The sequence below is a fragment of the Meriones unguiculatus genome, chromosome X (genome assembly GCF_030254825.1).
Source record: "Meriones unguiculatus strain TT.TT164.6M chromosome X, Bangor_MerUng_6.1, whole genome shotgun sequence".
In the NCBI taxonomy this organism is placed as follows: Eukaryota; Metazoa; Chordata; class Mammalia; order Rodentia; family Muridae; genus Meriones; species Meriones unguiculatus.
The window spans coordinates 99468724-99481970 of NC_083369.1; the positions used below are offsets into that span (position 1 = coordinate 99468724).

Consider the following 13247-nt stretch of genomic DNA (forward strand, 5'->3'; position numbering starts at 1 on the left):
ATCAAGACCTCTTCTCAGATGTCTATGGCAGTTTGTCAACCTGTTCTTCCTACAACTGCAATAAATACCAGTTTACACCAATGGAAAGGGTTTTATTAGTCTGCAGATCCTAATGAATGAAGGGTTTCTTAATTAAAATAAGCAGAAAGTCATTACTTGTAAATATATAAACAAGTTGATTATAGCAAGAGGCTGAATACTTCTAATAAGCATGTGTGGATATTAAATTAACCATGGTTCACAAACCATCCATGGATGCATGGCTGATTGGAAATAACCACTTCACGGTGGTTATCCACTTCCTCTCTGCCAACTGCCAAATGGCAGTCCTACTTGTATGGTTATTAGAGTTTGATGTAACTCATGATATTCGCCAAACACATGTCAAATGAAGGATTTTTCTTCCTAGTGGGTATTTAAGATATTGAAATAAATCTGTCATATTTCCCCCATGTTAATCCACCTTTTTTAAAAAATATAAATATGCCAGCTAAGAATCTTAGGTTGAGTAAGGAATATATATTATTTTTCCTTCACTCTAATATAAATTTAAAAAAAATAGAAAAATGTAAATCTAACACTACTATTTTCTTCCAATCCACCTTTTAAATTAATAATAATGATGAAAGAAAGTAGTAAAGAGTGATGATACACAGCTGTAATATCACCCAGGATGCTGAGGTGAGAGGACTGTGAGTTCCAGGCCAGTTTGGGCTATGTAAAGAGACTCTATCGCAATAAACAAACAAACAAACATTAGCCTACCATCCTTTCAAAAAAATATATGTTTAGTTAAAAAAAATTACAAGATATATTCAAACCATCTTTATGGGTAAATAAGCTGTTTCTCTTATTTCATGTAGTTTATATCATGTATGACACAAAAATATGGGACTGGGAATCTACCTTCCTTGGTAGAGTTTGTCCCTTGATTGGTGAAACCCTGGGTTTAATCCCCAGCACTGCATTACTCTACTTAGCTGGAATTTTCTTCCTTGCTGGCAAGCCTTCATTGTTCAAGAAGGTACTTTGCATTCTGTTGGAAAAGGATTGTTGTTGACCATCTTGTTCAGTTGTGGACCCTTGGTACAATACTAGTGTCTGGTCAGGAAAAGTATAGTCATTGACGTACAGTAACAATTTTGCCAACTGCTTTCTAATTAGATATAAGGCTTGCTAAGGAGGAAATTCACTTTTTGTAACCATGGTGAGCATGGTACTGATGTTGTTTTGCTAAGTTGACATGATGCAGCTATCAAATTGCCTGCTAAATAGCTGTATTTATGCACATACATTAATGCTGTCATTAGCTTTAACCATTTAAGCTTTTTTTTTTTTTTTTTAGAGTCAATAGTGACTGCAGACACTAACAACTGATAAAAAATTGTTAGTGAGAGTAAATGACTGTTAAATACCCAGTCATAGCCAGGAATGGTAGAGCATGCCTTTAATCCTGCACTCAGGAGGCTGAGACAGGTGGATCTACACAAGTTTGAGGTCAACCTGGTCAGCCACGGATACCCAGAAAAAAAAAAAGCTTGCCTCAAAAAACTAAATAAATAGTAAAATTTAAAAACTGGCTAACTAAAGATGCACTCTTGATCTCCCGGCTGCTATGATTACTTACACAAAATCTCCACAGAACTGAGAATGTCAGCTTCATGTCTGGAGGTATTCAAGGACCTCCACCCTCTCTCTGAGCATTTATACACAGCTAATGATTGATGGGTTAGAGAGAGAGATTTTCTTAAGTAGAATAAGAACTGGTGAGGTATCCATGCTCCTGTAAACAGACCTTCACCTATGCTTGTATAACTAATTCTGATGTAAATGTAATTGAAATACATTATATATATGTATATTATATATATACATAATGTATTTAAATTACATTTATATATTTATATATATATATGTTACAATGAAACCTCATTATGAGACATAGTTAACATGTTCTGTTATTAGTATAAAACATTTTATACTAATAACACAATAGCTTTAGAAGTTAAGTTATGAAAAATGATCACTTCAAGAAACTTAAATAATGTGCCCAAAGTCTCCAAATTACTAAGGAGTCAAATAAAAAATGGATTTAAATCTATTAGGGTGCTATAGACTGATATCCTAGTACTTGGAACATGCAGGCAAGACGATCAGGCATTCAAGGTCATTCTCAACTATATCTATATGATAGTCTGTCTGAACTCATCCTCCATACAATATGAGCCTTATTTTTTGCATTCCTAACCACAGTGAATTACTTATGAATGCTCCCATGTTAGTAGGAAGGAATTTTAGAAGCCACCTAATAGTACTAAAGAAACAAGTGTTCATTCGATATAGATAGTAGGAGGACAGCACAGACAACTTTTCTTGAAAATGCCCTGTGTTGTTCCCTTTAGCAAGCAACATGAAAAAACTGTGGGCTATGGAGTAAATAAACATCACTTCATTTCTTTTTCTGCCTTGATATTTTTCTGTTTTGTGGTTGTTGTTTTGTTTATAAATAAAGCTTTGCTATGCTGCCTAAACTGACTTTGAACTCCGTTTTTTTTGCCTCCCCCTCAACAGTAGCTTGGACTACAGCTATGTACCACTTAGATACTCCCCAAGGGCTTGGGCTTCTCTGTAAACCATAGGAAGTGTTGTATCTGAACAGGAAGACTGATGTCCCGGGACTCTTGGGCAGACGACTACAAATAAGCCAGTACTTCAACAGAAGGATCACAAAGGATAGTGATTTTAGAGGAAGGATTCTGAAAAGTGATATTTGAACACTTAGACACATCACTGAACTGCAAGCCAAAAGTTCAAAGAGTGAACTCTGGAGGCTGGAGAAATGGTTTAGCGGCTAAGAGCTCTTACTGCTCTTGTAGAGGACTAGAGTTAAGTAAGTTCCCAGCACTCACTCATCGGGTGGCTTGCAAGTACCCATAAGTATAGCCCAAAGGGGCTCTGATAACTTCTCTGGCCCCCATGAGTACCTAGACACACGTCCACACACCCACATACAAACACAAACACACAATTAAAAATAAAATGTTCTAGTACTTACATGGTTTTGTTGTTCCAATTGTTCCAGCTCTGGCCTTTGGAAGTTCTGTCATCCAGTCCCTGCGAAAACTTCGTGATTGGGGTTTTTGATTTTGTGTGTGTGTGTGTGTGTGTGTGTGTGTGTGTGTGTGTGCGTGCTTCTTCTTCTTTTGATTTTTGACACAGGGTTTCTCTGTATAGGTAGCCTTGATTGTCCTGGACTCGCTTGGTTGACCAGTCTGGCCTCAAACTTACAGTGATCTGCCTGCCTCTGTCTCCCTGAGATTATAGGCATGTGCCATCTTGCCCGGCTGTGGTTTGCTTTTTTGGTATTAGATCCCATGTATCCCAAATTGCCTTTGAACTTGTGGCCAAGGCTGATCTTGAAGATGGTCTGATTCCCCTGCCTTCATCTTTTGAGAAAAGAATTACAGGCATGTACTGCAATGCCTGGCTCATGCAGTGCTGATGATTGAACCTAGAGCTCTGTGCATAATAGATAAGCAAGGATGTTGCCAGTTGTGCTGCATTACCAAGTCTAATTGTAGATTTTGTTTGAAGCAGCCACCTTTTTTTGGTCACTGTAGAATTTGTTGGGCTTGGATTTAACTTGTATATAGCTGCTCCAGTCCTAAGAATTAGCTTTTACTCTAGAAAGTCCTAGGTTTTTTTTGTTTGTTTATTTTTGTTTTTCAAGACAGGGTTTCTCTGTGTAACCCTGGCTGTCCTGAAACTTGAAGAGAGATTTACCTACCTCCCAAGCTGATATTAAAGACATGTGCCACACCACTGCCTTCCATGAATCATGGTTCTCTTGTTTAGGATAATGCCATTTGAAAACAAAATCCAAAGTCTACGTATGCCTATTGCTATTAGGATGTCATTCTGTCTGTCTATGCAGAAGAACAAGGAAACACATGTTTATAATGACTCCTATAACTAAAAATATTTCTATGGTTATTTATATGTGGCAATATAAAGTATAATGTGAGTTTTGCCTACTTACTTCATTTCTAATCAGTTATCACAGTTTAACCATATTGTTCTTATGAGAAATGCCCTGAAGGGTCAGGCATGGTGGTGTGCACACAGCTGGTGTTCAAAGCATATAGGTAGAACTGAATACCATCAAGCCTGGCATGTAGCATGTGCCTTTAGTCCCAGCACTAGGGAGGCAGAGGCAGGTGGATCTCTATGAATCTGACACTAGCCTAGTCTACATCTAGAGCTCCAAGACAGCCAGAGCTGCATAGTGAGGGGCTGTCTCTAAAATAATAATAATAATAATAATCAAAATAAATAAATAATCAAATAAAAAAATAATGTGTGCAAGAAGTGGGGAGAGGAGATGAAGAAGTACCGCAGTGGCAGGGTACTTATCTAAAACATATGAAGCCAAGGGTTCAAGCCCCAGCATTACAAAAATGAATTTAAAGAATCCAACTTTACTTTGGGCTGGTAAAATGACTCAGCCAGTAAAGATGTCTACTAAGTCAGGGTACTCTGGTTTAGTTCCTGGGATGCACATGTGGAAGGAACAACTGACTTCTGACTCTCACACATGTACATCCCACTCACAAATAAAACAAATACATAAGTGCATGTAAAAAAAAGTGATGTGATACTTGATATTTGCTCCCTATTGTATAACATTGACTACCCAACTGCAGATGTACAGGAGACCTCTACTGTGGCCCTGTGGGTCCACAGTTAACAATGGCAGTGAGAATATTTATCACATCGCATTTCATTGAGAGATTGGTTGTACCTACCACAAAGAGTGAAGTATCACAATGTAGCTCATAAATATATAGAATCATTATACAGTAGTTGGATATTTACAAAATAATGTGTTTGTTTGTTTGTTTCTTAAGACAGGGTTTCTCTGTATAGCCCTGGCTGTCCTGGAACTTACTCTATAGAACAGGCTGGCCTTGAACTCACAGAGATCACCCTGCCTCTGCCTCTTGAGTGCTGGTATTAAAGGCATGTGCCACCACCACCTGGCTCAAAATAATTTTTAAGACGATGGAAATCTTAACTACTCTAATTTGATCACTATACACTGTATATATGTATTACATGATCATACAGCACCTTATTCATTTGTACAATTAATACAATACTTAGTAAAAATTAAAAGAAAATAAATTTGACTTCTATTAATGTGTATGGTGGATGGGTTTATCTTGGTGAGGCTTATTTTTTTGGTGAATCACTAGGTTTTTATTGGTTTTTGCTTGTTTGTTTGTTTGTTTTTGGACACCTTTCCCCTGCTATACTGAGTTTCCAAAGTACTTCAGTTACTCATTTAAGAAGAGAATCTAGGGCTGGAGAGATGGCTCGGCAGTTAAGAGCACCGACTGCCCAGCCTAGAGGGCCCAGGTTCAAACCCCAGCACCCACGTGGCTGCTCACAACTGTCTACAACTCCAAGAGCTGACACCCTCACACAGATGTCCATGCAGGCTAACGACCAATGCACAGACATTAAAAATAAATACATTATATATTAAAAAAGAGAGAATCTAGGATGCAGCTTTCCATCCCATAATCCCTCGCACCCATGGTTTCTAACTTGGGCTCTGTAGAATGGATCCCACAAAAAAGGGTGGGGAGAAGAAGGGCCCTTCCGCCATCAATGAGATGGTGATGCGAGAATACACCAGCAACATTCATAGGTACATCCATGGAATGGGTTTCAAGAAACATGCTCCTCTGGCACTCAAAGAAATTCGAAAATTTGCCATGAAAGAATTGGGGACTCCAAATGTGTGCATACATACTAGGCTCAAGAGAGCTGTCTGGGCTAAAGGAACAATGAATGCTCCATATCGCATCCGGAGTACGTTTGTCCAGAAAACGTAATGAAGATAAGGATTCACCAAACAAGCTCTACACATTGGTAACTTAGGTGCCTGTTACCAAATTCAAAAATCTACAGCCGGTCAATGTGGATGATAACCAACCCACTGAATGTCAAATAAAATTGCAGAACTGAAGAAAATAATCTATTTCTTCTCATACTGACTTTTCCTTACCAAGTTACAAGGAGGCAAATCCTATTCTGTCTGACCTATAAGTCATTCTGAATCAAGTAAAGTAAGGATCTCAGGGTTTGTAATCTGAGCTTGTTTGTTTGTTTGTTTGCTCTGCCCTCCCTTCCAGTGAGAATGACCTTTAGGAAAACTTCCTATACATGTACACGTGGAACTGCTTTTTGAGTTGTTAGCGATTCACCATGAGATTTAGGTGCCAAGGTAAGCTTGTTCATCCAGAGGTATGACATTCTATTGACCACTGAATTTGAGTGCTGTTCAGGTAGTACCCCACATCCTCTGACTAGTTACTGCTTTTACTGTTTCCGATCCTACAGAGATGGCAGGAGTAGAGACCATCCTCCTGGCAAAATGTTGGTGAGAATATAGAGTATGACTGGGACTTCTACTTCTATTCATTTCTCTCTTAGCTTAGCTGGCTCTAGATTCAACTCCATGTCTACCCTCAATTTTGGGATCCACATACTTTTTCTGTTTGTAAGGATTCCTCATCATACTCATTCTGGATTCTGGAATCTCAGGACTCTTTCCTCAACCAGATTTCACTACAACATCTACTAGGGTAGAATTCAGGAGAAAGAGCCTGCAACGTATGCATGCACCATGTCATAAACTAGAAAGCTAAGTGTCATTGTTATGAGTGGTTACTGAAAAAGAAACAGCTACCCAAAAAAATTCTTGTTGAAGAAATTCTGAGTTACAAAATTAGAACCAGTGACCAGCTGGCTTATTTTATTTCTTTGGGAAATACTGTGGGTTGTATTGTGAATGGCTGAATGATATTTACGTTGTGAGATATTATGATAGCACACTGTTCTTCATCATCCTGAAATATTGTATAAACAGATTTGGAGTAGTAAGACATCCATTTAAGAAGTTTGTTACGTAATTTTCTTGTATCTTGTCTGTATTTTCAAGCATGTGTATACCCTAGGTTGACCCAGAACTTGTTAAGTCACCCAGACTGGTATTGAACTCACTCAATATCCTCATCCTTCTGCCTGAAGAAAGCACCAATGATTAAAATTATTCCTAGGAAAACCCCTCCAATTTTGTATTATATTGTCATCATGAATGAAAATAAATTTCTCACAGGCATAATACCTCACAATTTCAGCACACAAGAGGATGAAGCAGTAGGATTGCAATGAGTTTTAGTTCAGCAATTTCAGCACACAAGAGGATGAAGCAGTAGGATTGCAACGAGTTTTAGTTCTAGGAGAGCCCAGGCTACACAAAGAAACCTTGTCTCTAAAAACAAAACAAAAAAAGAAAAAGAAAAAGAAAAGCAAAGAAAGAAAGAAGGAAAAAAAGAAAGACCAAACCAAAAGAAAACAACAAATAGGAATGGAAAATTACTGATCATAAGATTATCAGCATGCAGTACTTCATTGGTACAATATAAATACTGTGCTCCACTCTTCCATAAATTGAAGCCATTAAAAAATTTAACTTACGTGGTGCTATAGTCTAAAATTATAAGCAGTAATTTTAAGAAAATTTAACGTACATATACAGAAAAGTCTCGTGAAGCTCAGATTTTATGTGAAAAGTTTCAGAGTGTAACAATTATATACATCCAAATCTTAACCCTGGAAAACAAGCTGTATAGAATTCTTCAGTGGGTTTTTAAGAGACACCACTATAATTAACTTTGGGCAGCTGCTATATATTTGCAGTTTTCTTAAGCTACAAAATTCTAACATATTTCAAGCATATGGAAACAAAGATATTCTTATCTTATTGAGTGACTCAAATAACAAAAATGTTGAGAAATATTTAAAGTTTTTATTTGATCCGGCATGTACCCATTTTAGTCTTGGCATCAAAATCTCTTACAAAAATGTTTCTCCTGTGAAAGTCTTCATTTAATGAAACGTTGAAAATGTCTACAACTCAGCCAGTGATCCATTTATTTCTAGAACTATTTGATACCACAAAAATCTCATCTAGTTAACACACTTGGCTTATCCTCTCATGCCACAGGTTTTTCACATCCCATTCTCAAAATTCTACTTTCATTGTCAGGGATCAACTGTTCTCATTTCCTTCATGTGTCCACATTCTGCAGAGCTTGAACATCAAATTGAGCTGACAGTATAATGAGGTTCTGAAGGTGTTTAGGAAGAATGTAAGCTCTGTTTCTATTAGGATTTGTACTTGAACATATGTCTTAGAACACATAAGCATGTGATCATAAAATAAAAGTGAAATGAAGTACTTAAAACAGAAAGCAGGTCAGGCACATCAAAAGATTACTGCCCTGGAAAGAAATATTGACCCAGAAAGACCTCAATACTCACTGTAATTTTGTTTTGTCTCTTAACATTTATCTGGTTTTATGCTGAGATTTTGCCCATACCAGTTTCTTTAAGAGTGACAGTATCTAGTTGGCTGGAAAGATGTCTCAGCTGTCAAGAGCACTGCTTGTTCTACTAGAGGATCCAGGTTCAATTCCCATTACCCATATAGAAGTTCAACCATCTCTAGCTCCAGTTCCAGGGCATCTGACACCCTCTTACCACCTCTGAGGGCTCCAGGCATGCACATAGGTACACAGACAGACACACATGCAGACAAACACCTATGCACATAAAGTAAATAAAATACAATTTATAAAATGAGAAAATTACTACTATTTAATGATCATGACTGTGATAAGAACATCATTTTAGAAGTGAATTCTATTCCACTTTATGGTATTTCCAAAGTTTTCTCAGAGATAGAGTCTGGTACCCCTATCCTCACGTAGAGCTCCAAAATTACTTAAAGAATTATTGAAGATGCTCTTAAAAAGTCTTTGCTGGCGTTTTTTTTTTTTTGTTTGTTTGTTTTTGTTTTTGTTTTCTTTTTGTTTTTTTCTTGTTTTTTTTTTTTTTTTCTGTAAAGAGTCCCAGAATTCTAGAAGAGATTTTTAATCACTTATCTAGATCATTCCCCACACCACAATTTTTACACATAGTATCTAAAATCCCTTAGTATGGCAGCACTCACCTTTAATTCCAGTGCTTGGGAGGCTGAGGCAGGCAGATCTTTATGAGTTTGAGGCTAGCCTGGTCTACATAGTGAGTTCCAGGACAGACAAAGTTACAAGGTGAGAATCTGAGACACACACACACACACACACACACACACAGAGAGAGAGAGAGAGAGAGAGAGAGAGAGATCTAAGAATTTTTTAAAATGTTTATGGCAGATTCTGGACTTTGGTGGGCCTCACATATATAGCAGAGGAAATTTCCCAGCATTGCTACTTTTCCTGAACTATAATGTCATTTTTCCACGCCTCATATCTCAGCTACAGCTCGTTTGTTTATGTATAGGACATTTAGTGGTTAAGGCACCCCTTTAGTGACTTTGATGTTTTGTACCACATACTTTTCTTATGATTCTGAGACTCTGGCCAAAATTCTCTTCAAATCACCTTGGGGAGTGCTTTGAAACTAAAAACTTTCACTTTACATCTCTCTAGGGCTTAGGAGATGACCTGCATGTTGTAAGAGTTTAATGAAGGGTGAGTATAAGAAAGACTCCAGAAGTTAACTTGGTCTTGGGAAACATGATAGAAAGAAAGAGCTGCTGAGTGTAGATACCTATTTAAATAGACAATTTTGATAAGAAAAGCCAAGGAGAAAATACAGGAGCAAAGCTGGGGAGGGTGGAAAGAGATAGGAATAAGAAGGACTTGTATATTAATGATATTCAAGCTAGCCCAGTCAGGATTTACCAAAGCAGAAGAAATTGTGTTGAATTCCAAGACATGGTGTTGAACTATGGAAGAAGAAATTTAGTCCACAAATTGTATTCTTTAACATGTGGCTCATGTGCAGTGTGTGTGTGTGTGTGTGTGTGTGTGTGTGTTTATACTCCAATGTGTTTTTTTGTGTGTGTGAAAGTCTGTATCTGCGTGTATAAGTGTGTACTTGTGTGCATGTGGAGGTCAGAGGTTAACCTCAGGTCCCGTTCAGCAGTTTCATCAGGAGCTATTCATATTGCTTTTTTTTTAATTTTTTACTTAACTTTTATTAATTACACTTTATTCATTTTGTATCCCCCCATAAGCCCCTCCCTCCTCCCCTCCTGGTCCCCCCTCCCCTCCTGGTTCCCCCTCCCCCCCTTTTCTGCATTCATGCCCCTCCCCAAGTCCACTGATAGGGGAGGTCCTCCTCTCCTTCTTTCTGATCTTAGTCTATCAGTTCTCATCAGAAGTGGCTGCACTGTCATCTTCTGTGGCCTGGTAAGGCTGCTCCCCCCTCAGGGGGAGGTGATCAATCTGATTGGCCTGCTCTTTTCATATTATTTTTGAGACTAGATCTTTTACTAGGATTAGAGGCTCACCACTGAGCCCTAGGGAACTACCAAGTTCTGTGTCCCCAGTACTGCAATTCCTGGTACTTGACACCATGCTTGACATTTTTTCATGAGTATTTGAAATCTAACTCAGGTCTTCATGCCTGTGTAGTAAGCACTTTATTGACTGAGTTGCCTCTCAGCCCACTTTCATACTTTTAAAATGACTATCCCCCCCCTTTTTTCCCCTTTTACTGAAATTAGACTACCCCACCCCCCTCACTTTATATATCCTGATTATGGTTTCTCCTCCCTCTACTTTTCACAGGTCCTTCCCATCTGCATCCATTCCCTTTCTGTCTCTCATTGGAAAACAGGCTCTTAATGAATAATAATAAAATAAAATAATAAAATAAAATCTATCATACCAGAATAGGACAAACAAACAGAAGGAGCCAAGCATGGTGGCACAGGCCTGTAATTCCAGCACTTGGAGAGGCAGAGGTAAGTGGATCTCTGTGAGTTTGGGATCAGCCTGGTGTACAAAGTGAGTCCAGAACAGCCAAGGCCACACAGATTAACTCTTGTGTTGAAAACCCCAAACCAAACTTACTCACGGAGTGGCTTCAGGTGGAAGAATTTTAATGACTGCCTCTATTTCACTAGGGGTATGAGCCTCCCTAAATTGCTTATCTGATCTTGATGTAACTTTGGTAAGTGGTATGTTTCAAGAGAATTCAGTCATTTAGGTTTTTCAAATTGGTAGAGTACAGGTTTTTAAAGTATGTCCTTGTGATTCTCTGGATTTCCTCTGTGTCTTTTGTTATGTCACCCTTTTTGTTTCTGTTTTTCTTAATTTAGATATTCTCTATGTGATTTTTTAGTGAATTTGTATAAGGGTTTGTCAACTTTTTCGATTTTCCCCTAAAAAGAAACTTCATTTTACTGATTTATGTATATTTCTTGTCATCTGCTCCTTTTGAGTGTGGTTTCTTCTTTTATCTAGAACTTTTTCATGTTTTTTTTATGTTTTATTTTTTTATATTGTAGGCTCTTAGTGTTATGAACTTACCTCTTAGAACTGCCTTTACTGTGTCCCATAAATTTGGGCATGTTGTGTATTTATTTTCATTAAATTTTAGAAAGTCTTTAATTTCTTTCTTTCTTTCTTTCTTTCTTTCTTTCTTTCTTTCTTTCTTTCTTTCTTTCTTTCTGCCTTGAACCAGTCATTCAGTTGAGAGTTGTTCATTTTCTATAAATTTCTAAGCTTTCTGTTGTTTCTCTTGTTGATATCCAGCTTTAATTCATGGTGATCAGATAGGGTGTAGAATGTTATTTCAGTTTTCGTGTATTTGTTGAGACTTGCTTTGTGTTTGAGTATGTGGCCAATTTTAGTACCATGAGTGCTGATAAGAAGGCATATACTTTGTGTTTGGGTAAAATATTCTGTACGTATCTGTTAGGTCCATTTTCTTTATGACATCATTTAGCTCCAGTATTTCTCTGTTTAGTTTTTGTCTAGATGACCTGTGTATTGGCAAAAGTGTGTGTTATTAAAGTCATCTACTATCACTGTGTGAGGGTCAGTTTGTGATTTAAGCTGAAGTAGTGCTTCTTTTATGAACTTGTGTGCCCTTGTGTTTGTTGTATAAATGTTAAGAATGGAAATGTCCTCTTGGTGGATTTTCCATTTAGTCGTGTTTGTTGATTCTCATTATTTTGTTGTAGTGTGTAGATGCATTCCTTTCTTCTTCTGATTTGTTTCTCATCTCTTCTTGCCTTTTGTAGAACTACATTTGTAGATAGATGCTGCTTAAATTTGGCTTTACCATGGAATGTTATTCTTTTTCCATCTATGATGATTGAAAGTTTTGTTAGAGATTAGAATATGGACTGGCACCTGTGGTCTTGGTGTTTAAAGAACATTTGCCCAGGCCCTTCTGGCTTTTAGATTCTCCTTTGAGGAGTCAGGCATTATTGTGATAGTGCTACCTTTATAGGTTTTTTAAACTTTTCCCCTTGAAGCTTTTGATACTGTTTCTTTGTACTGTATGTCTAGATTTTTTATTATATGTGAAGTGGGAAATTTCTTTTTTTGTTCCAGTTTATTTGGTGTTCTGTATGCTTCTTTTACCTTGCTAAGTATCTCCTTTAGGTTGGGGAAATTTTCTTTTATAATTTTTATGTTTTTCTTTTATGATTTTTTAATTTTTCTTTCATGTTTTTCATTTTCATTTGACCGGGTTTCTTAGCCTTCTTCTATTCCTATTATTCATAGATTTTGTCTTTTCATAGTGTTCCAGATTTCCTGGAGGTTTTTTTGCCTGTTTTTCTTTTATTTTTCTGAATTAAACATTCTTTTGATCAAGGTATTCATTACTTATATTTTGTCTTCAGTGCCTGAAATTCTTTCTACTTCTTGTATTCTGTTGTTGAGGCATGTCTCTGAGTTCCCTGACTAGTTCTAAATTTTTCATTTCCAAATTTACCTCAGTTTAGATTTTCTTTATTGATTCTTTACACTTTCAGGTCTTGAAATGTTTTATTCATTTCTTTCCACTGTTTGTTTTTGTTTTCATAGATTTCTTTACAAGATTTATTCATTTCCTCTTTAAGAACCTCTATCACATTCATAAGGGCTATTTTAAGGTCTTTTGTCTTGTGCTTCAGCTATGTCTCAAATCTCAGGATGTACCATGACAGGGTTTCTGGGCTCTGCTGAAGACGTATTGTCCTGGTTGTTACTGACCATGTTTATTAAAAAATATTATTTATTTATTATGAATACAATGTCTGTTTGCATGTATATCAGCATATCAGAAGAAAGCACCAGATCTCATTATAGATGGTTGTGAGCCACCATGTG

The 13247-nt window shown here is 37.2% G+C and overlaps 1 pseudogene; it reads left to right on the top strand.

Annotated features, from left to right (window-relative positions):
- The first annotated feature begins 5615 nt into the window (after window positions 1-5615).
- LOC110562724 (large ribosomal subunit protein eL31-like) lies at window positions 5616-6033 on the top strand (annotated as a pseudogene).
- Window positions 6034-13247: the final 7214 nt, after the last annotated feature.